Source organism: Mirounga leonina, unplaced genomic scaffold (assembly GCF_011800145.1).
Source record: "Mirounga leonina isolate KUSES-001 unplaced genomic scaffold, KU_Mleo_1.0 Mir_127, whole genome shotgun sequence".
NCBI lineage: Eukaryota > Metazoa > Chordata > Mammalia > Carnivora > Phocidae > Mirounga > Mirounga leonina.
This window is the reverse complement of record NW_023270316.1, coordinates 49,671,115-49,696,224: the sequence shown is the minus strand read 5'-3', so window position 1 is coordinate 49,696,224 and position 25,110 is coordinate 49,671,115. Positions and strand designations below refer to the sequence as shown.

At 38.5% G+C, this 25,110-nt stretch overlaps 1 pseudogene; it reads right to left on the bottom strand.

Annotated features, from left to right (window-relative positions):
- Positions 1–4,222: 4,222 nt before the first annotated feature.
- Positions 4,223–5,330, bottom strand: LOC118009360 (annotated as a pseudogene).
- Positions 5,331–25,110: the final 19,780 nt, after the last annotated feature.

Here is a 25,110-nt window from a genome sequence, read left to right as displayed (position 1 = left end):
ACCCTGTGGAGAAGGGATTGTGGATCAAACAGGTTTTTTTCTTCTCCAAAGATATTCCCTACTCAGAAAAGCTAGTAAACAAGATGATAAGGGCATTATTTTAGCCACAGTAAATCCTAATCAAAGTACCAGAGTGCTGGTGGGAAGGAGTAGCTGCAAAGCGTGCTTCAGGTTGATTCTGTAATTTTTCAGTAGGAGAGCGCCCACTTGTAGATTAAAAGATGCAGTCCATCACTGCCTGGCAAAGTTGGTATTTTGAAGAAGTTAAGTAAACTCTCACATCCCTCCCTTGAGTTTAGGAATATTGCCAAAGCAAATAAACACAGCTTCTATGCTACTATTTGAACCAAATGATCATATTCTAAAAACTTCCTTGCAAAGAGTCCTTTAAATATAGGCAGAGAAATGGTGCATTTTTAAAAAAATGTCATTATCTTCAAAATTCATTCCTCTCCTCATGCTTCTCTGCCCGGCATGTGTATGGTGTTTAAAAACAAAACAAAACAAAACAAAACAAAACAAAAAACAAACAAAAAGCAGAGCCTGAAAGTAGTTAAAGCAGTAAAAACAGACTTTATTCAGGAACTATTATAGTAAGGGGAAAGAGACATCAGTATAGAACTGGGCTCAATTCTGAATATAAGGACAAGAGAGGATTTGTAGTCAAGCAGCAAGGTAGGTGGGTGGGTGTTTAGCGGGGGAGGTGGTTGCTGGGTGGAAGATTACTGAGAAGAGACATCAAAGATTAGGGGCATTCTTGCTAATCTGACCTAACAGGATTCTTGTGGAGGGCAGGCCAGAGTGAGCAGATATGGCTTGGTGCCGGGGGAGGGATATAGTAGAACATGAGGAATTTGATTAGTTATTGAGGATGATCAGATATCAAGAGTGGGGGATTAGCAGAATTCTTGCCAGAACTGTGCTCTGCAGGCCTGGCAAAAATGGGGCCGAGACTGGGACCTCATCAAGAAGAAAGCTCAGAGCTGCTTGCCTGAAGTGTGGTCAAGGAGAGAATCTTCATGAACAGTAAAAGATTGTTTTCATTGGCAGTAAATTAATCGGGTATGTCAATTTTAATTTTTTTCTCTTCTATCTTTCTTGTCATGAAGTATCGCCCTGAAGTTAACTGACGCCCACCATGATTTTCTGAGACCTATAGGCATCTTCTATGAGAGTCTAGTACCATTGTGGAGAAAGCTACATATTTATCAAAAGTATACATTGCACGGTTGAAGCATTTAAGAATTTACTGCAAGTTTTTGGAGTAGTGGTTGAGAGGCAGGCTTTAGAGTCAAAATCTTCCATCTTGATTCCATTGTTTGTTAGCTATATAAACTTGGACAAGTTATTTCCTCATTCTCAATACCTCAGTCCCTTTAATATCAAATGCGGCGATTGTATCTTAGAAGAATGTTAGAGGATGACAGAAAACTAGATATGTGCTATCTCACCATATACTTTAATTAGTGCTAATATTCAAAACAAAGATGAGGAGATTGGTTTAAATAATTCTATTTAATTGGAAACAAAGAAGGGAAACGAGGTTTCTAGAATTGAATAAAACTCTTTAAAATTCTGGACTCCAGAGCCTGTCATTGCAGTGCCCTCTCTGTCTATTGTGGCTTTAAATCTGTGACTTATACTTGTGCATCTCCTCAACATGATAAATTTTCAAAAATATACAACATTGGGCGCCTGGGTGGCTCAGTCATTAAGCGTCTGCCTTCAGCTCGGGTCATGATCCCAGGGTCCTGGGATTGAGCCGCATCGGGCTCCCTGCTCGGCAGGAAGCCTGCTTCTCCCTCTCCCACTCCCCCTGCTTGTGTTCCCTCTCTCGCTGTGTCTCTCTCTGTCAAATAAATAAATAAAATCTTAAAAAAAAATACATCTACACTTACTTTAGGTTTGGGGGAGATAAGGAAATAAGGCAGATGAATTTAAAAGAAAAAAAAATCAACCTTGGTTCAGAAATAATGATTGGGACAATGATGACAAGTACTTATGGAAACAAAGGAAGGAAAAGACATACAGATGTAAAGATCTATTAGCTTAGCTAGTAATCTATTTGTTTTTGCTAAACACAAATATAAGTGTGTGTCTGTGTGTGTACATGTGTGTGCCTTCTAGAGACTTCTGATTCGCATTTTAATTTTCCTATGAAATTGAATTTTCTTGTTTCCCTTGGGAGGCAGTTTGCTACATAGTCTTGAATATTTCATTCAGAGATGTTTATCCATCTCATTCAAAAAAGTTCGCCTGTATTCAACTACACTTTCCTTATTCTCAAATTTGATTTGGCCCGTCTTTTTCTATTATAATCTACTGCCTGCCCTAAAATGCATTATTCCGAATTGGCAACCAGGACTCATACTACTACAGTATTACATAATTGGAAGATGAGAGTCATGTTAATTTAATATACATTTATAGTCGGTGACCCATGCAACTTTGCTTTTTTTTTTAGTTTGATCAAAAGATGCTAAAAACCTGCTGTCATTTTTCTTATTCATGTTTACCAAAGTTCTTTCCAATCTTAGAGTGTTTGTTGTTCAAATCAGAAATTATGTGAGCAACACCCGGAGGATCTTTGGCACTCTTCAACACAGAATCACATGCTGAGCACTGCTAACATAATCCTTAACTTTTAGCATAAACAAATGAATTTGAATTAAAAAATAAATTACCAGCACCTATTCTGTGTAAGGCAGAGTATGACATTTTCACCATTTACTGCTATTCCACATGTTAGGGACCAACTGCAGCTCTTATTAAGAAAACCAAACTTGGTAGACATTGTCATGGGAATGCAGAGCAGATTCCAGTGCAATGATTGATGGGGACTTCATGGGGCTGTCCCTTGATTTCCAACAGCACAAATGTCACCCAGTTGTAGGGGAAATGGAAAGAAGATGGCTTTTTCAGCTTAGAGAGGGAACACCTTTTGAGATTGTTTAGTGATGATCTTTCTCCAGTGTAACATGATCCATCAGTGAGCAATTCCATAGCAAACTGGCATTAAAACAAAACAGAACACAATTATATTGACCTTGCTGATTCTTTTGTTGTTTGTTATAGGAATATTCTCAAAGTTTGGTGGAGACAGGGAGATGGGCACCAAGAAAAAGATGGAATTCCCTCAGAACGCACATTAGTTTTGGAAAAATTCTTAGCTTTATTTTCTAATTTTACTGAAGAGCAAATTGGGAACCAAAAGAGAAATGATTTATGCAAAGTCATACACAATACAGTCTCAACCAATCCCTCATTACATCACAAACTAAAAGCACACCTTTTTATTTTGTTTTGTCATGTGGTAAAGTGTCTTCCCATCAGATTGAGATAAAATGGAAGTCTTTATCTTCAGCTTTGATAACTTGCATAGCTGTAAACTTGATCTAATAATTTTCCAGGTATATTCATTTCTTCACAAAAACATTTTTAATGGATCACAGAATTCGTATTTTATCTTTCATACTTTTAATTTATCATCTTCCTTACCAGCTGTGTTCTCCCACCCTGCCTGCCATCTTTGGTGACGTCCACATCTCTTCCCATCCTTTGGGAGTCATTCTTTAATTTCTCTCCTTCTTCACCTTGACTTCTAATGCATGAAAGAATAGCAGCATTAGCATCTGTTTGTCTCTTATGGTATACTGTATGTTCTTTGGGAAAATAGACTCAGTCTTATTTATCTTTGAATAGCTAAATTCAGGATTTGCTAAACTTTCCTGCATATAGTAAATAAAGCAATAATGGGTATGAAGCAATGGATGAAACTAGAATCTCTTCTTTGTTTTTAGTGCACTTATATCCTACTTTCCAAACAAACAATTCCAGTATGTAGTGTGCAAGATAATCAAGTCATGCCTTAGTTCAGACCTTCCTCGGGTCTCTTGCGGTTTTCCTCTGGGCTATGCAACAGTCCCTTAACTGATTTTTCTTACACTTACTGTGCCTCCTTCCACATTGTCTTTCTGTAGATATCTGCATTTCTGGGTAAATATTATCTGGATATCATTTAATGATTTATAACCCAATTTCTTCTTCATTTCAATACAACTCACCTGATATTTCCATAACTTTTGGTCTTCAGATCAGGTCTTAAGGAAAAATAATGCTCCTTATATTCATTCAGCCAAACATGTGCCAGACTCAAAGAGTTATGTGTCACAGTGTCCTAACCTTTAGGAGAGCCATATGGTGGCCTTTTTTTTTTTTTTTCAGAAAACATGTCCTACTGTAGAGCAAGGAATGATGAAGAGCTTACCACCACATTTTCAGATCCTAAGTGATATTTCTAAATCTTTTCCTCCTCAGATTTACACGCCACTGTCATACTGTCAATTCACTGAAATAGTGTCTATTCATGGCAAACAATCCTCTGGTCATTGCGGGTGACTGTACTGATGCATTACCTCCATCTGGTCCTCGTAGCTCAGAAAGGGGAACAAGGTCCCATTTGAAGTACAGCCCCCAGCTGAAGCCTCCCTGTTCCACAGAAGACAACAAGCTGTAGACAAGCGTGTCTGCACTGATATCAGTTGGGTGGCAAGCCATGGTTGGATGGTTGGATGTCCTGGATGACAGCCAGCAAAGGCTACAACCACATCACATTCACTTCACAGTGGCTGTCCGCAATACCAGAACTTCTCCTGTAGCATGGGTTGCTCCAATCATTCTTCCTCGAATCAGTCCCTCACACTTTGTGTTTCTTATTACTTTAATTTTTCCGACAAGGTATTTGGGAATATATTTATCTAACTCTCCTTTCAAATCATCAAATTCACTATCATCATCCACAGAGGTGATTTTATGAAGATGACAGGCCAGTGTGCTGTCTTTGATTGTGCACTCTCCTGGGCAAGGCCAACACAGCTTCATCGTAGAGACAAACACTAGGGACTGTCAGATCAGTCAGGTAAAGGCTTTTCTTTACATGCTGCTTTCCTTGTGTCTGACAAATCTCTATGGTAGGCCAAGAGGTTACATATTAAAGGCATGTATCTGAGAGTCTAAGTCAATTCCTGATCACATTCATTAAAAATTATATCCAATTTAGAAGAATTTCATATTGTTTTTTTCTGGATCTTCAACATGATTATCATAATTTTTGTATGCTTTGAACTATGACTCTAACACTGGCCTTGGAGATTGAGTGAGACAGGGATAGAATATTGTAGGGAATGAACCACAGGGCTGGGATCCCTTGATAGACACATACGTAAACTGAATCAATTGACTGAAGTTGAAATAAACAAGAAGCAAAACTGTCCAAGTCACAGATATAAAAAAGCACCTGAACAGAAATATCGAATTGTTATACTTACCATTGTGGATCTAACACAGCTGAAAGGACTTTTTCAATTTCTTGGAACAGAAGCTGCTGGAGCCAGAAACTAGTGCTGGAGGCTGAGTGTGAACCAATGTGAGAGTGAGAATCTCCCAGATGCAGTTGGAGGTGGGGAGTGGGGATGCTTCTGCGGGCTTTACTTCCAGGTACCCCATCAGGTCTTCATGTTGAAGACCCCAGAAGGATACCTTGTGAATCCCAATACCAGCAGCCCAGGATCAGGCCTTTACATAGTCTGGCTGTGGCACCCTCCCTCCCTGCCTTAACCCCTGGTGGGGTGGGAGAGGCAGGTGAAAGGGGCCCCGGGAAGCGCAGGCCAGCTTCTGGCATGCACTGGACACGTTGGCAGTCACCTGGCCTTGACACCCCCATCTTTCTTCTCCCTTTCTCTCTTTCTTCCCCCCAAAGAAATTAGCTAGGCTTTTAAAATTAAATAAGAGTTTTGGAGTGCCTGGGTGGTTCAGTCGGTTAAACATCAGACTCTTGATTTCAGCTCAGGTCATGATCTCAGGGTCCTGAGATCGAGTCCTGCTTGGGGCTCTGCACTCAGCTCTGCACTCAGCGGGGAGTCTGAGATTCTCTCTCTCCCTCTTCTTCTGCCCCACCCTCCCGCTAGAGTGCCTGCCCACACGTACTCTCTCTCTCTCAATAAATAATTAATTAATTAAACAGAGTTTTAAGAGCATGTCTTGGGAAATAGCAAAGAAGTTTAAACAGTTCCATGCCTCTCCATTCCAGTTTGAAGTGACTGGAGGATTATTTGAAATAGAAAAGATAAGGCCAAGTCCTAAGTGAAAGCAAGAAAAGGAAAAGGAGAAGAATAAGGTAAAATAACTGTGTTCCATTGGTAACTGGCTGTCTATTCCTTTTTTTAGAACCTGAAAATCTCCTTTTTGAAAGGTTTTCTTACAGTTTGGTTTCTGTCTTCTAGCATGGAGACTGGCATTTACCTTGAGGGCAAACAGCTCCTTTGATGTCCATGACTGCATTAGTGTATCTTTTCTTATGCAGAAGTAAGACATTGTGTTTAAGCATGTGGCATACTGATTAGCAGATAGAAGATGCTAAATAAACAATTTCTTGACTTAAATTGAAGAGTAAGCTTTTGGTTTATTTTGAGACTCCTTTGGGAATTTATTTGTGTTGGCTATATAAAGTAGTAATTGGAAAGTGTAAAAAATAATATTATCTACCTCAGAGTTGCTGGAAGGATAAAGAAGCTAATATTTGCAGTGACTTAGTTCATCCTTGGCATACAGTAAGATCTCAAAGTGTTTATTACTTTTGTTGAGCTATTATCAGTAATGAACACACATGGTACTTGTGTTTATATGTGTGCATTTTGGTTTCTATATGTGTACATTCATATGTGTGCATGTATTTTTAAATACTATAATATCATGATTAATCCGTATCTGTAAATTCACTTAAAATTATTCCTGACTTTTTGAAATTTAAATCATATATTTTTTTAAGACAGTGTACATTATTACTGCATAATGTGCTTTTTAGGGAATTTTTAAAGAGCTACTCTAATCTTTATAGCTTTCAATATTTTAAAATCTTTCTTTAAAATGTGGGATTATCCCCTTGAGTCTATGCGAAAAAGCTCTGTTTCCAAAATTGAAAGAATGTGTGTCATTTCTATCTAGAGAACTGGCACATGTGAATTTTACAGGACTGGGGAAGATTAACTAGGAACTCGGTATGATGTAAAGGCATCTGAGAAGCAGTAGGAGATGATACTTGACCTTTTGAGGCTTCTCAGGGGATTGAAGTTAAAGCAACTCCAGGTGGTCTCCAGAATCACTTGACATTTCCTGTAAGTGACGGGCCAAACAAGAAAAAAGCTAGAGAAAGTCAAGAGTTACAATAAAGTTCCATTTCACCAATTTATTGAATATATTTATTTAAAGTATCTCTTTGTCTCTACAGTTAGTATATCCAAAATGCCTGACTATACTCATTGCAGCAACCAATATGATACTTGTATTTATCAAAGTTCATCCTCAGGTCTTTTCCTTTGTAATAGCCTCGCCCCTCAGAGCTCTCAGTCAATTCTAAAGTTTCAGCAATGGCATCTGTGTCAATTATCTATATCGATGTTGCCAGTCCAATATTTTTCCTGAATTCAAGATCCATATTTTTTTAAGATTTTATTTAAATTTTAAAAATAAAGATTTTATTTATTTATTTATTTATTTATTTATTTATTTATTTATAGAGTGCAAGCAGGGGGAGGGGCAAAGGGAGAGGGAGAGAGAGAATCTCAAGCAGACTCCTTGCTGAGCACCGAGCCTGAGCCCAACACAGGCTTAATTTCATGACCCTGAGATCATGACCTGAGCTGAAGTCAAGAGTCTGATGCTCAACTGACTGAGCCATCCAGGCGCCCCAAGATCCGTATTTTTAATACCTGCTTTATATCTCCGTTTGGATAGCTTATCAGTACCCGAGACTCAGGTTCTCCATTTTTCAAGATGAATTAGCATCTACTATTTGATGTGCTCTGTACTCAACACTGTAGATACAATGATGAAAAAACAATGGAGCCACTTCCTAGAGGAGCTTGTGGTCTAAACCACAGGTCAACAACTTTTTTTTTTTTTTTTTTTTTTCGGAAAAGACCAGATAAACCTAATTTACAATAGGAGTTAGAAAGGCTTTTCCAGTACATAGTGGCAGGAAACTGCTTCCCCTGCTTTGTGACCATTTTGTACTGTATACATACTCCTATTATACCACTTAACACATTTCATTAGAGTTGCTTCTTTGTACCAAGGGTCAGCAAACTACAGACCACAGGCTAAATCCAGCGGTGGACTGGATCTTAGGGGATAAATAGATTACAAATTGTTAGAAAACCTGATTTTTGCTTACTTGCAAAAAAGCTCCTTCCCTAAATTTATTGTTTCTGATAAGGAATATCACCAACATCTGTGATTGCCAAACTGAAAACATTGGATTCTCTCTAACATTGCAACTGACTAAAATAGGTTACTTGCTATGTCATGTAGACAGGGGCTAGTCTAGTCTTTGTATGCTTAGTAATTTATATAGTGTGTGGGCTTTATTTAAGTAAAGAATTTCCAATTTCCATGCATAATTCAGTATAAGCCTCAGAGAGGGTTGTATAAGTGAGGGTCTGTGACACATAAACTTTATGGTAAATCCTGTGTCCACATGCTTCTTTCTGTTTTTACTTCCCCCCCCTCTAGTTCAGACCTTTATTATGCTTCATTTGGACATCTGCTATAGTCTCTTATATTGATTTTCTGAGGCTGACATAACAAATCACTGCAAATTGGGTGGCTTAAAACAGAATTTATTTTCTATTAGTTAAGGAGGACAGAAGCTTGAAATCAAAGTATCAGCAGGATTGGTTCTTTCTGGAGACTCTGAGGGAGGAACCATCCGATGCCCTTCTCCTATTTCTGGTTGTTGTAGGCAATCCTTCACATTCTTTGGCTTATAGATACATTATTACAATTTGCTTCCATTTTCACATCATCTCTGTGTCTTTCTGTGTCTTCTCCTCTTCTATAAGGACTCTGGTCATAGCATTCAGGCCCTACCATAAATCCAAGATGATTTCATTTTGAGATCCTTAACTAATAACATCATCTACATTCACATTCTGAAGTTCTGGGTAGACATGATTTTGTTGTGAGACACCATTCAACCTACTACACTTCTCAACTCACTGGTATGCCCTCACTTATGTGTTGCCAGAATATCTTCATTATGCACGGTTCCAGTCTTGTTACTTCACTGCCCCACAATATTCATAATTTACCAAAGCTCCTAACATAGGGCATAAACACCTTTTCTTGCTATTTAATAGCTCTCCACTGCTTCAGGATCCTTGCTTTCTTTCTGGGTGTTTTCTTCTATAACTCTAAACTCTAGCTAAACTAGCTTACTTCTTTTCTCAAAACAAACACTATGCTTTCCTGCCTTTTTGTCTTTTGGTCATTCCTTCCTTTAACTAGAGTGCAATTCCCATCAAATCACTCTTAATAAAAAATATCTATTATTCTTTAAGCCCCCACAGACAATTTAACAAATTAATTTACTAATTGTCCTCCACCAGAAAATTTGTTGCCCCCTCAAATGCATATAGGATGTTATTTCTCCCTCATTTGAATAATAACAGAACAATTTATTTTCCTTTGCACAGATCTTCATTGCTTATAGAGCACACACAGATCTTTGATATTGATCCGCATTCACTCTAAATATTATTGAAGTTCTTTGTACACTTACATAATTTTTCCGAGGTTCAGAGCTAGGTGAGCACAATGATTGTGTTTTGGTCATTTCATAATCCTGCAGTGGTTACTGTAGGGTTTTAGGAACAATGTAACACCACCACACAGAAATTATTGTTCTCTGAGGGGTTATGCTAAACTGGTAACATATAGGTTTAGGATTATGGTCCTAATTGTTAGTAGAGATCTACCTCCTTGAGGATGGTGTCTGGAATGATACTGAAGTCATGTTTTAAAAACTCAAAATATTATAAAGATTCAATCAAATAATTAGTGACAACACCCAATTCACATTACATAGCTAAAACTAGAGTTTGTTAAATGGGATTGTGGTAGATCCTCAGAGGACTGTTCCTGAGGCTCTACCTCCCTATACTCCCTATACCTCCCTATACATGCAATAATGTGTCCTTTTTTTTTTTTTAATTTAATTTTGTTATGTTAATCACCATACATTACATCATTAGTTTTTGATGTAGTACTCCATGATTCACTGTTTGTGTATAACACCCAGTGCTCCATTCAATACATGCCCTCTTTAATACCCATCACCAGGCTAACCCATCCTCCCAACCCCCTCCCCTCTAGAACCCTCAGTTTGTTTCTCAGAGTCCATAGGCTCTCATGGTTCATCTCCCCCTCCGATTTTCCCCCCTTTATTTTTCCCTTCCTACTATTTTCTTCTTCTTCTTTTTTTTTTTAACATAAAATGTATTATTTGTTTCAGAGGTATAGGTCTGTGATTCAACAGTCTTACACAATTCACAGCACTCACTATAGCACATACCCTCCCCAATGTCTGTCACCTAGCCACCCCATCCCTTCCACCCCCAACCACCCAGCAACCCTCAGTTTGTTTCCCGAGATTAAGAGTTCCTCATATCAGTGAGATCATATGATACATGTCCTTCTCTGATTAACTTATTTCTCATAGCATAATACCCTCTAGTTCCATCCACATCATGGCAAATGGCAAGATTTTGTTGTGTTTTTTTTTTTTTTTTTTGATGGCTGCATAATATTCCATTGTATATATATACCACATCTTCTTTATCCATTCATCTGTTGATGGACATCTTGGCTCTTTCCAGAGTTTGGCTACTGTGGACATTGCTGCTATAAACACTGGGGTGCATGTACCCCTTTGGATCACTACATTTTTACCTTTGGGGTAAATACCCAGTAGTGCGATTGCTGGGTCGTAGGGTAGCTCTATTTTCAGCTTTTTGAGGAACCTCCATACTGTTTTCCAGAGTGGCTGCACCAGCTTGCATTCCCACCAACAGTGTAGGAGGGTTCCCCTTTCCCCACATCCCCGCCAACATCTGTCTTTTCCTGACTTGTTAATTTTAGCCATTCTGACTGGTGTGAGGTGGTATCTCATTGAGGTTTTGATTTGGATTTCCCTGATGCCGAGTAATGTTGAGCACTTTTTCATGTGTCTGTTGGCCATTTGGATGTCTTCTTTGGAAAAATGTCTGTTCATGTCTTCTGCCCATTTCTTGATTGGATTATTCGTTCTTTGGGTGTTGAGTTTGATAAGTTCTTTATAGATTTTGGATACTAGCCCTTTATCTGATATGTCATTTGTAAATATCTTCTCCCATTCTGTCAGTTGTCTTTTAGTTTTGTTGACTGTTTCTTTTGCTGTGCAAAAGCTTCTTATCTTGATGAAGTCCTAATAGTTCATTTTTACCCTTGCTTCCCTTGCCTTTGGTGATGTTTCTAGGAAGAGGTTGCTGCAGCTGAGGTCAAAGAGGTTGCTGCCTGTGTTCTCCTTTAGGATTTGGATGGACTACTGTCTCACATTGAGGTCTTTCAACCATTTGGAGTCTATTTTTGTGTGTGGTGTAAGGAAATGGTCCAGTTTCATTCTTCTGCATGTGGCTGTCCAATTTTCCCAATACCATTTGTTGAAGAGACTGTCTTTTTTCCATTGGACATTCTTTCCTGCTTTGTCAAAGATGAGTTGACCATAGAGTTGAGGGTCCATTTCTGGGCTCTCTATTCTGTTCCATTGATCTATGTGTCTGTTTTTGTGCCAGTACCATGCTGTCTTAATGATGACAGCTTTGTAATAGAGCTTGAAGTCTGGAATTGTGATGCCACCAGCTTTGCTTTTCTTTTTCAACATTCCTCTGGCTATTCGGGGTCTTTTCTGGTTCCATATAAATTTTAGGATTATTTGTTCCATTTCTTTGAAAAAAGTGGATGGTCTTTTGATAGGGATTGCATTAAATGTGTAGATTGCTCTAGGTAGCATTGACATCTTCACAATATTTGTTCTTCCAATCCATGAGTATGGAATGTTTTTCCATTTCTTTGTGTCTTCCTCAATTTCTTTCATGAGTATTTTATAGTTTTCTGAATACAGATTCTTTGCCTCATTGGTTAGATTTATTCCTAGGTATCTTATGGTTTTAGGTGCAAGTGTAAATGATATCAACTCCTTAATTTCTCTTTCTTCTGTCTTGTTGTTGGTGTATAGGAATGTCACTGATATCTGTATATTGATTTTATATCCTGTCACTTGCTGAATTCCTGTATGAGTTCTAGCAGTTTTGGGGTGGAGTCTTTGGGGTTTTCCACATTAAGTATCATATCATTGGCAAAGAGTGAGAGTTTGACTTCTTTGCCGATTCAGATGCCTTTTATTTCTTTTTGTTGTCTGATTGTTGTGGCTAGGACTTCTAGTATTATGTTGAATACAAGTGGTGATAGTGGACATCCCTGCCATGTTCCTGACCTTAGGGGGGAACCTCTCAGTTTTTCCCCATTGAGAATGATATTCACTGTGGGTTTTTCATAGATGGCTTTTATGATATTGAGGTATGTACCCTCTATCCCTATACGCTGAAGAGTTTTGATCAAGAAAGGATACTGTACTTTGTCAAATGCTTTTTCTGCATCTATTGAGAGGATCATATGGTTCTTGTTCTTTCTTTATGTATTGTGCACCTAATTAATAGCCTTTTTGATTTCGACTTGGTTAGATTTTAGTTCTTTTATTTCTCCAGAAAGGGTTTCTCTAATAACTTCCCTGGCAGTCGGTACTGCCTCTTGTTCTTTTTTTTTGAGGTGATTTTTTCCATCTTGTCATTTTGTCCAGAGGAGAATAGATGAATGAGAGAACAAAATGCTAACAGGGTAACAATGACCCCAGAAAAATATACACTAAACCAATCAGAAGAGACCTGATACCAGGGGAAAAGACAGGGAAAGAAAGAAAAAAGAAAGAAAAAAAAAAAAAGATTAAAAAAAAAAGAATATGATCAAATATGATCAGGCTGGTGAATAGATCAGTGCCACACACTAGATTTTGGGCCTATTTTGCCTGTTGGATGAAACTGCCTCCCAAAATTTTAAGGAAAAAAAAACTTATATATGTACAAAAATAAGGACAAATACGATGAAGGGATGGAATATGACTGTAAAGATGAAAACTATAAAAGATTTTATAAAAGGAATTGATAAGAAGTTGGTTAAAAAAAGAAAGAAGAGGATTAAAAAAAAAGGGGAGAGAATGTGATCAGGCAGGAGACTAGAACAAAGCCATACATTAGAGATTTAGGGTATATTTTGGTCTGTTAGAAAAAACTATCCCAAAATTTTAAAGAGAGAACAACTTATATATATACCAAAAATATGGCTAACTTCTATGAAGGGATAGAATATGACTCTAAAAATGAAAAATAAAAAAGATTTTTAAAAAAGGGATTGATAAGATGTTGGTTGAAAAAGGGAAAAAGAATATTTCAAAAAAAAATTAAAAGGAAAAAAAGAAAATTAAAAAAAATTAACTTTGAAAGACTAAAGAATCATGGTAAAAAAGCCGTGAATTCTATGTGCAGTAGTCCCCTAGCGCTGGAGTTCTGCCGTTCTCATTGATCGGTAAACTTGGTCTTGGCTGGCTGTTCTCGCTGATCTTCTGGGGAGGGGCCTGTTGCCGTGGTTTCCAAATGTCTCTGCTGGAGGCGGAATTGCCCTGCCCTTGCCCGGTCTGGGCTAAGTACTCTGCTCGGGTTTGCTCTCCGGGGCTTTTGTTCCCCGCGAGCTTTCCGTACAGCTTTGGAGGCGGAGAGTGAAAATGGCGGCCTCCCAATCTCCGCCCCGGAGGAGCCAAGAACTCGGGCCCGCTCCTCAGTGAGCCCCCAGAGAAAAGCCGTCAGTCACCCCTGTCTCCCCGGTCTCCGGCCGCACTCTTCACTCACCTGGCCTGTGACCGCAGGTTTCTATCTCTGGCACCCGACCCGGGTGGAGTCTCCAAACCCAGCAGATCCCTGCGGTGCTCTCCCGTGCCGCTTCTCCCGGGGAAGGAAGGTGAGTCTCCCTGGATCTGCCGCTTGTTGGGTCCCTGCTGGAGGAGCAGGGGCCCGACTGTGCCGCGGATCACGGTCTATGGCAACCCCGAGCTGAGAGCCCGCGCCTGGGCTCCGTCTCTGCAGCCGGCTTCCTTGCTCCGATCCCTGGGAGCTCTGCCGCACTCAGGCACCCCCGGTCTCTCTGTGACCCCGAGGGTCCTGAGACCACACTGTCCCGGAGGGTTCCACCCCCCGCTTAGCCACCAGAGTGACGTCCCTCAGCGGAGCAGACTTTTAAAAGTTCCGATTTTGTGCTCCGCGGCTCTATCACTTGCCAGAAGCAGCCGATGGAGGCCCCTCCCCCGCCGTCTATCCTCCCGAATATCGCCTCAGATTCACTTCTCTGCAAGTCCTACCTTCCAGAAAGTGGTCGCTTTTCTGTTCAGAGAGTTGCTGCTATTCTTTTCTTCGATCTCCTGTTGAGTTTGTAGGTGTTCAGAATGGTTTGATCCCTATCTAGCTGAATTCCTGGGACCAGACGAAATTTAGGTCTCCTACTCCTCCGCCATCTTGCTCCTCCTCCTCCATGTTGTGTCCTTTTTAAGGGAATAGAAATTACTACTAAACTGTGATTGTTGTTCCAATTAAAGTTATCACATCCTTCCTTATAGGATATAGGAACTGAAGAAAAATAAATACTGCATACAAATGCCCTGCTCAAATATTTATCTCTCTAATCACTTAGGGAGATGTGTCCTTTAGTAAGACAATGACTTTTGCCAGAGAATGGTCAATAGAATTAATCCATCAGTTGAAGTTGTGGGTAGAGTTACATGATGGCCGTATTTCTCCCTGAGATACAAAATAAAAGCAGGTAAGACACCCTCTCCACGTTGCTAGAGCAATAGCCAGATAGTCTCTGCCAATGCTTTGGTGTTCTGTCTGTAATTGGTTCCTAATCACAAAGGAGCAATACCAGGTTGGGGGCTCAGGATTTTCAACCAGTGAAATAGTCTCCTGTCATACATAGTGGTGAAAACAGTGTAGATTTTATTAAAAATATATTTTATTGTAAATATTTATTAAATATATTCTACTGAAATTGAAAGAAAATGAAAGGGCAAATATAATCCTTTTGACAGGTTTATGTCCCTTAGTATCCTGGAATATTGTTTTCATTATAATTAAAAAATTCAAAGTATAACTTTATCTAGAAAATATAGTCACTCTAGCTTTGTCCTAAGAAACAAGCACAAATAAGCGGGTAACATAAGCATGAATTAATGTGTATAAACATAGTACATGAATGTTGGAAAACTGAAACTTCCATCCTTCATTCTTCAATGAAAAAAGAAACTCGTGGGTAAAATAAAAGCATTTTAGACATGATGCCACTTGATATCTTTTCCTATAAGAAGGTTTTTTTTTTTTTAAAGATTTTATTTATTTATTTGAGACAGAGAGAATGAGAGAGAGAGAGAGCACATGAGAGGGGGGAGGGTCAGAGGGAGAAGCAGGCTCCCCGCTGAGCAGGGAGCCTGATGCGGGACTCGATCCAGGGACTCCAGGATCATGACCTGAGCCGAAGGCAGTCGCTCAACCAACTGAGCCGCCCAGGCGCCCTATAAGAAGGTTTATAATGTAGAGCAAGGAGAAGGCAAATACACTCTAAGGCCAAGTTTATTTGTAGGAAATGGGTTAGGTTTTGACAATAAAAGGTAAAGAACTATCTGACATAGACTGGATGTGTATCTTTTAAAAAACATGTTATTGCTTTGCTGTGGCATATATGTTTGGTGGATTTCAGATATTGTAGGAGAGGACCAACCACACCAACTACACCTCTCATTCATCTACACTGTTTTCTATACCAAAGGTCATGATTTCTTCCCTTTTCCCCCAAATCTACAAGGCTTTGTGATATTTACTTGAATGCTTCTATGAAGAACTGTAAGTTGAATCATGCAAAATTGGTTGAATAGAAGCAATTCCATGGGTCTCATCTAATATTTGGGCTATTGTCAGAGTAAAGTGCAATTTCATTGGAGAAAAACAGGTGAGGAGGAAAATAGGGCAAGGACAAAGGTACCTAACACCTCCTGCCACCAGGGCCATCAGAGAGGCATTTGTCATTCCCTCAAAGTGAGCCACAGAGGTCAACCAGGCTAGAAAAACAGGTTGACCCCTTTGGTAAGTGCTGGAGATGAACCATGAGAGACAGAAAAGCAAGGGGTCTGTCATACATGTCATATGTTCTAATCTCATCAAGAATCTCTGAACTTTAATGCGGTGTCCAATGGCCTCTAACCATATATGAGCCAGGCCCTAGATCCTATATATAAGCCAGGGTGTAGCTTTGCCCCCTTGTCCCCACATCGTCTCTGTGATTTATGGCCACTAAATTGATAGAAAAATTGGGCTAAGAAGCAAAACTGACACTCAGAATTGAATGTCAGTTCTGAGGGAGATGGATGTGAGGCAGGCAGCAATGACACCAAGCCTAGAGTTGCTCAGAAAGTGGAAACACCTGGGTGTTTTGCTGCTACACTATACTTAGTGCTATTCACATCTATAACACCAGCTACTCTTAAGTGCTCTCGAAAGCTCTCTATCAGGAAGACTAGGTAGGCCATGGAGAAAACTTATACTATTAAAAAAAAAAACAACAATGAGGGTCACATTTCTGCTTGAGGGAGAAGAGGCAGCTCTCTATCTGATTTGGATAGTTAGGACCCTGGATACAGAGGTCCAGCCTGAGGTCCTGGAATATTAACCAGATCAGAGGTCCTGGATGGGTAATAAGGCAGACAATGAAGTCTTTCACTGATGGTACTTTATTCTGGAAAGTTTCAGTATACTTTGAGGTAAGTATATCTAATTCTAAGTAGGCTTTTCTTTTGTCTTCTCAGGTTCTATTGAACCTCTTCAGTTGGTCCCATGCCAGTCTACCATAGAATGAAAGACCTCTCATTTCAGAGAATTTATTTATGATTAATATTCTCAGTCTGTGGTTCCTCCAAGATTCTCCATAGTGTCAGCAAACTTAGGCAATGTTCAGGATCTACTCACTCGATGTCTGTAAATGGCGGGCAGAGACAGGAAGACTCCTCATATTTCCCATTTCACAGAATCTTCTACGTAATTAGGAAGATGCAATAGATGAGCTTTAAATGACCCTCTGGAAATATATTATTTAATTAAACCCTGATTATAAAAATAAGCACTGTTATATTTGTATCCTCCTGATTTTTCCTAATTCATATCAGTGAGGGGATTATATATCATTTTTCCACTTTAGTTTTGGTGAGAAAGTAAACTTTCCTCAGGAAAGTCCAACATGAAAAGTTCTCACTGGAAATTAATCCATGTTAGATACACACAACTCCTTTAGCCCTCCTTGTGTCTCCCATTCCTCATTCTCAAGACTGCATTATGACTAAGGATTATCACTTTTCAACATTTCATAATTACCATGTCATAAGTGCCTATTTAATCAAATTAAAAAATTTGTGTTTATTCACATCAACAGTAAAAACATAGTCAAATAAACACCAGACCAACGTTTTGATAAAACCCACCAGTGACTTCCACCTAATGAGGATGTGTCTGTATTATTTCATGGACATAGTGATGAAAACATTGATTTGCAAATGGCGTCATATGATAAATTTTAATAAAACTTTTGTTAGATTCTACTTACACAATTCTCAGACGCTTTATAAGTCAGGGAGATGTAATAGGAGACATTTAACGACCCTTTTGAAATATATCATTGAATTATACCCTGAAAATCTTTTTCTATCATCACCAACTATGCTTATTCATTTTTATTTACAACTAATCTAACTGTAATGACAGGTTCAGAAAGAAAATTATGATGATGAAAATGAGTTGCGTCTCTGTCTCAGCAAATTTCTTGATGCTATAGATTAGATTTTCCACTTCTATACAAATTCTTTTTATCCATCCACAAGGCCTTGAAAAGACTGACGTAAACTTATTTCAGATAGGAGACATTAGGTTTAGTATATATTTCCTGGTTGATTGCAACACATACCCATTTTATTTTATTTATTTTTATTTATTTATTTTTTAAGATTTTATTTATTTATTCATGAGAGACAGAGAGAGAGAGAGGCAGAGGGAGAAGCAGGCTCCCAAGGAGCAGGAAGCCTGATGCGGGACTCGATCCCAGGACCCTGAGATCATGAGCTGAGCCGAAGGCAGATGCTTAACCATCTGAGCCACCCAGGCGCCCAACACATACCCATTTTAAAATGTACTTTTAAATCATATTGTGTTGGGGAAATATAATTAAAAATAAGATCTTCTCCAAACCCAGAAAGCCTCTCCATAAAGGCAATAGAGAAAGACAATACTTTATTAAAGAATAAGTATTGGGCACCTGGGTGGCTCAGTCGTTAAACGTCTGCCTTCGGCTCAGGTCATGATCCCGGGGTCCTGAGATCGAGCCCCGAGCAGGGAGCCTGCTTCTCCCTCTCCTACTCCCCCTGCTTGTGTTCCCTCTCTTGCTGTGTCTCTCTCTGTCACATAAATAAATAAAATCTTAAAAAAAAAAAAGAATAAGTATTAAATCAGAATGTGATATGCAAAACAGGTAGTCCATTAAGAGATCACAAAGACAGAAGGAATATTTATCCCCTTACATAACCAAGGAGATATAATTCATTACATACATGTTTTCAAGAAAAACAGTAATAAGTCCTCGAATAAGAGGGGATTTGACAGTACCATTTGTCACACAAGTACATCCTAACTTTACCTGGTAATTGGGGTGACCATCTGTGTTAGCTAATTGACTACTAGAAGAAAAACAAATTTCTCATATCTTTATAGCAGGAGGTAGTTTTCCAACATGGAACAAGGCACCTACAAAAATTAAACTCCTACTCTCCCACAGAAACTGGGAAATAGTGACACAATCTTTCTTGATGTTTACATTTCAAAAAGCTGGCTCCTAGGTCTTTTTTTTTTTTTTTTTTAAGATTTTATCTATTTAGGGCGCCTGGGTGGCTCAGTTGGTTGAGCGACTGCCTTCGGCTCAGGTCATGATCCTGGAGTCCCGGGATCGAGTCCCGCATCGGGCTCCCTGCTCGGCGGGGGTCTGCTTCTCCCTCTGCCCTCTTCCCTCTTGTGCTCTCTGTCTCTCATTCTCTCTCTCTCAAATAAATAAATAAAATCTTTAAAAAAAAAAAAAGAGATTTTATCTATTTATTTGACAGAGAGAGACACAGCAAGAGAGAGAACACAAGCAGGGTGAGTGGGAGAGGGAGAAGCAGGCTTCCCGCAGAGCAGGGAGCCCGATGTGGGGCTCCATCCCAGGACCCGGGGATCATGACCTGAGCTGAAAGCAGTGCTTAACAACTGAGCCACCCAGGCATCCCAGGCTCCTAGGTCTTTGAGGAAAGCATTCCTGGGTCATAAACCTGACAAAAGGCCTGTCTAGGTTTCTAAAGGTTTACACACATTTCAAAGAAATGAGAAGTACTTAATTACAAGTTTTCTAACTTAAATTCTGTAAGAAACTTGGGGGAGAAGGAGTGATCTCTTTCTTTATTTTCACAGTGGAGAATTAAGCCACTTTTAAATTTTACTTGTCAGTATAGTCATTTCCATGGCATCCCGTAACACTCAACCAGGAAAAGGCATAGTTTTTTATCAATTAATTGTAGCTTAGTGTTCCCTTTAAAACTCACTAATTCTCCATTAGTACTACCATGGAGGGTTCCACTGTAAAAATAAACACAAAATAAACAACAACAACAAAAAGGAGGCCTGAACTGCAAACGGGGTAGTCATTTTCTTAAATGAGGCAGCCATAGCATGTTCTGTGAAAGACTTCACAGTGTCATAGGCCTGGAAGGCCACCACTCAAGTACCCTTGTTCAAATCATTCAGAGGCTCTCAATGACAGGCTTGATCTGATTATTTCTGACATTTGGCTCTTTGGCTTGGCCACAAATAGATTTTGCCCCCCAAATACATATACATGCTTACTTCCCTCTAGTAGAGAAAGGCATTGCCTGACCATCCTAATATCTCAGTAAATATCTCTGAAACGTTTTCCTTTTCAATTTTCTTGGAAGGCATGGTGGGTATTTTTACTCTCAGAATGCCAGGGGTTAGACTTTCCCAGCAGTACAGGCCCATCTCTTAGCACCTGGTTTTCATGTTTCTGACATTTTTCTCTATTATCATTCGTGTATTTTCTTGTGGATTATTGGGGGAGAAAAGCTCATGTTGCAACCGGGATACAGAAGAAGTAAAGAGGGAAGATTCAAAAGGTCAGTGGAACATTGGGCAAGTGTTTTCATCAGAAAAAAGCAGACAATGGATCCTTTTAGCAAGGCCAGAGCTGTCAGCTTTTTGTAAAACATAAAGTAAAAGAATAATACTCCAGAGAAACAAATCTGATGGGAGAGAGGGAATAACAAGAACATACCATTTAAAATGCTCCCTGAGGGAAAAATATAAATACAAAGGTAAAAAAAACTGATGTTCAAAGAGCTTTTTATAACTTTTATTTAAAAAGGTAAAAGTGAAAAACAATATGTCCACTTCAAGCTTGCTTCTGACAACACTTAAAGAATAAAATACTTACTGAGGAAATATTGAGCCCCAGGACACCTTCCTATGGTGGTCTCATTCACCTTGAAAATGAGGTTAAGTTACCTTGACAACTAGGCCCAGTGTTCCTTCAAAAGAGGTGCAAGAGGGCCCATTGTTTTTTCTCATACCTCAAAGTTTATTTAATTGAATATTGGAAAACACCTTAAAACTCAAGCAATTTTGCTAGTCCAATGAAGAAAGTCACAGCAGACGCCACATAGTTAATTGTGTTTTCCATGGTTTTAGGAAAATGTGGAAATATGTTAATAGGAAGATGCTTAAGGTTGCAATTCTTCAAACTAAAGTCTAAATTATTTATTTACTAAAATATTTGAGCATCTGTGTTCCAAAATACATGCATTCTAGTTATATATATATATGTATATATATTTAAACTTATTTATATTTATTTTGTCTTCCTCATCTCTCTAATATATAGTCACTTCTAAATATATAAATAATGACAAGATTGATTTTAAAAATCTAAGATGTAAAAATACTATCTTTAAAAATTTTACGATTAGGGTTGAAATTATGCAGAAACTATAGATTAGAAAAATGAATAGAAAGACACTGCATTGCTCTGCTGTTGTAAATACTTGAGAGTGTTTAGTCTGGCAAGACTATGTGCCAAAGACTTTGTAAATATTCAATTATTTAATCTTTATAACATTTCTGAAACAGAGGCATTGTTTTTTTTCTATTTTACAGAAGGAAGAACTGAGGTTCAGTGAGGTTTGTCACATCTAATAAATTCTAAAATAATGTGTGTTGAATCCCTTGCCTCCTCACCAGACTCTTCTTACAGCCTGTCCTCTTAAGAATGATATTTTCCTTTTAGGTCCTCTGTCCCTTCAGGTTGTTCCCATGCCTCCAGGGCTTTCTCAGGGGCCTCTCTTACCTAGACAACTCTCCCAACCCCAAGACTCCAGACCCCCACCTTTATCAATTCCTAGTCATTTTTCAAACTTGAAGTCAAGTGTAATTTCCTCAAGCAAGACTTCCCTAACCTGCAAGAGAGATTAGACCTCCCTTCCACCTCTCATAGTATGCTATATACTTCTTCAAGCTACTTACCAAAATTTTCAGTAACTCAGTTGATATTTATTTATTTAATGTGTGTTTATTCTGGGCTAGAATGTAAGTTCTATGAGGGCAGGGATTGAGTCTGTCCTGCTCACTGCTGTATCCTCATGATGTAGCACAGGGCCTTGTATTAGCTGAAAGAGTAAATAGATGAATAAATAAATAGAAAACCTAAAATTCAATTGCAAAGTTCAGTTTTGACTCCAGACTACATACCTTTAACTGGTAAGCTGGGCTAACTTCTTAGAACAAAACCACTAAGCTCATACGGATGTAAGGAGTACAAATCTTTTTTATTTTTTATTTTATTTTTTTTTTAAAGATTTTATTTATTCATTTGAGAGAGAATGAGATAGAGAGAGCATGAGAGGGGGGAGGGTCAGAGGGAGAAGCAGACTCCCCGACGAGCAGGGAGCCCGATGCGGGACTCGATCCCGGGACTCCAGGATCATGACCTGAGCCGAAGGCAGTCGCTTAACCAACTGAGCCACCCAGGCGCCCAATAAGGAGCACAAATCTAATTCTAGGATGAGTTCTAATTGCTTCTGGGATATTAAAGCACTAGGAACAAAGCTTTGATTTCAAAATATCATTATGTTAATGATCACCAATATAAATAATTTTTAAATTTTTGGTGAGACAAAACTACTTTAAATTAGTCAGTGCCTTGTTGTTACTACAAGAAGGTAAAAGGGGTTTGCATTCAGCATGGTGACACTCTTCCAGCAGAGATTCAATCTCCCATTCAGAAAAACTCTAGATAACCAAGAAGGGGTCAGATTCTTTAGAATTATCTTTATTTTGTATAGTGCAACAAATGCCTACTGTCTTATATGGTCCTCATTTGCCAATGTTGAAACAAGAAATATATATTGTTCTCAGCACAGAAAGATTAATTGTGACTCTAACCACTCAGACCAATATGGCTGCTTGTGACTTCCCATGAAAACAATGTGTGGATACTGGTTGTAGGCTGCAGCACAAGTTAGCATTCATTTGTGTGGATTATTGCCACCGCCATGTATCTGAAGACTAACATGAGAAATAAAATAAGAAAGGAAGACACAAAAGTCTATTTTTTATATATAATAAAGCCAAATATAAAGGTTGATGTAAAGGTGCCTGGCTGGCTCATTTCATAGAACATGTGACTCTTGATCTTGGACTCATGAGCTCAAGCCCCACATTTGGGTATAGAGATTACTTAAAAAAAAAAGAAAAAAAGATTGAAGTAAAGTCCATGGAATAATAATTTCTGGCAGCACAGTGAAGCTTATCTAGAACAAAGGTTTTATCAGTTTCAACTTGGAGGGAAACTTCTCAAAATATCTAGAGCATCAATAGTATCCACCTAAATGTTTTTAAATGTTAAAATATTTATAATTATTACTAATTTTTATTGCATACTGGTTGTGATAATACTTATAGGGCAAATACATGGCACAAAAGAGTTGTTTTATTTTGTGTTTAATGTACATTTACAATATAGTGACATAGCTTATGTGATGTCTGTGGCAGTTATCAGTGTAGTCTCACAAATCCAAATTTTCGCTTCAGTATGTTTGTTCTCAGCAAGGGGACACTTCCCGCATTTTCTACCTTATGGCGAGTATGATTTTAAATTTTGTCGATAGAGGGCGCTAGAGAGACACTGCAGGGGGAAGGGAGCTTCTCTTTTCCTGGTTAGGATAAATGGTATTTTGTTTTTTTCTTGCTCTTGCCACACTGTCAGGCAAAGGGCAGGTGTGTAGGGACATTTGGTGTTGCTTTGCTTTATCTGTGCACCCAGAGCACACAGTTCCTTGGTGACCATGCAGCCCCAGTCCAGAGGTTCTTTTTTCCTTTTTCTTTTTTTATTTAATTTTTCTCCTTGCTTGATATCTGTAAACTAGCTTTAACTTAGGCGATCCAACAAACCTCACTGTTCAAACTAGGTCTGAACACTATCCTGGCACAGGTTGGAATATATCCTAAGTATGTCCTTCTTTGGTACATTTCCTTAGCTCTAGGAGAAGGTGGAGGAGCCCTTTAGAACATACTCTTTTCATCTTTATAGTTATGATTTTATCATAGCTTAATAATTCTTGATATTAAACTTCCCCTATTTAAGTTACTATGTGGCTCTATCTCCTAATTGGACCAAGACAAATACTTAGTCCATACAATATAATGAAGAACATCTTAAAAACTTGCAAAATTTTTTTTTACTTTGTAAATGATTACAATAGTTGATATGCATATATATGTATATATGTGTGTGTGTATATATATATATACACACACATATATACACATATATAAGTCATATTAAGTTCTTGATAAAAAATCCAGGTCAGAATTATGAACTTTTTAAATAAAAACATTACACACATCATGGTCATACGCTTTATTTCACTGCATCCCAGAGAAAAGCTGTGGCTTTATATATAAATAGGCATCATACTTTTCCACTGTGAGAATTCTATTATTTAAAGGCAAATATGAAAACTACCCCTTTCACTTAAATAGTGACCTTTGTAAATATGCACATATTAAAAACATTGATATTCAAATTCTGAATCTGTGGCCTTCATTTATTATTCTTATCGAAGACCAAGGAGAAAGAATAGCACGAGTATTTTCTTATAAGTTATTAAAGAGGTAAATTTTTATTAAAATTGTATTAGAACAACTGATTTACAATGCACTTTTAATTATTAGAGCGATGTAACTGTCTCTCTATTAGCTATCATCCAGCAGCTGTCCTCTAACCAATATAGGACTTGGTAGTGGCAGGAAGAGTTTAGGTTGGATACAAGTGGGAGACTAATAGCCAACACTGAGATAAAATCAGTTCTTGCAAATTGAACAAGAATCGAGTGATGGAAATCCAGGCAGACAGGCAAAGCATTTTATCTGGAGAATACAATGGCGAGCATTAAACAATAATGGGTCATGACAGGTGGGTAGACAGGCAGGCCACACACTAGGTCCAGGAATACCAGCAAGAGTGTTAAGTAACTTAAAACTAAGTTAAGGCAGCTAAATACTAAAGTAAAGATTCTAGAGAGAATTACAGAACACCAAAGAAATTGGAGAAAATTAGCATAATTCCCACTGCAGGGCTAAAATTTTCATAACAAGATTTGAATATAGAATCTCCAAGAATAGAGTGGGACACAGTCCTGGGTGAATAGGGGAAATGTGCAGGAAATCCAAACCAGGACCCAGGCATGAGATTAAACAAGGGACAGAGACTCAGTTACTTGATATAGAATATAGGATGGCTTCATCTCAAAAACCAAACTTGGAAGGAGAAGTGATCACAAGAAAAGAGTGCAGTTATCAAAGAGTTACCTCAGTGTGGAAATGCAGATCTGCTTGCTTGGAACTTATAAATTTCTCTGAATAAAGTCTTTCTTGATCCTGGGGTTGGATTGACTGTAGCTCAGAAGACAGTGTGAAATTAAGTGCTTTTCATTCTAGTTATAAG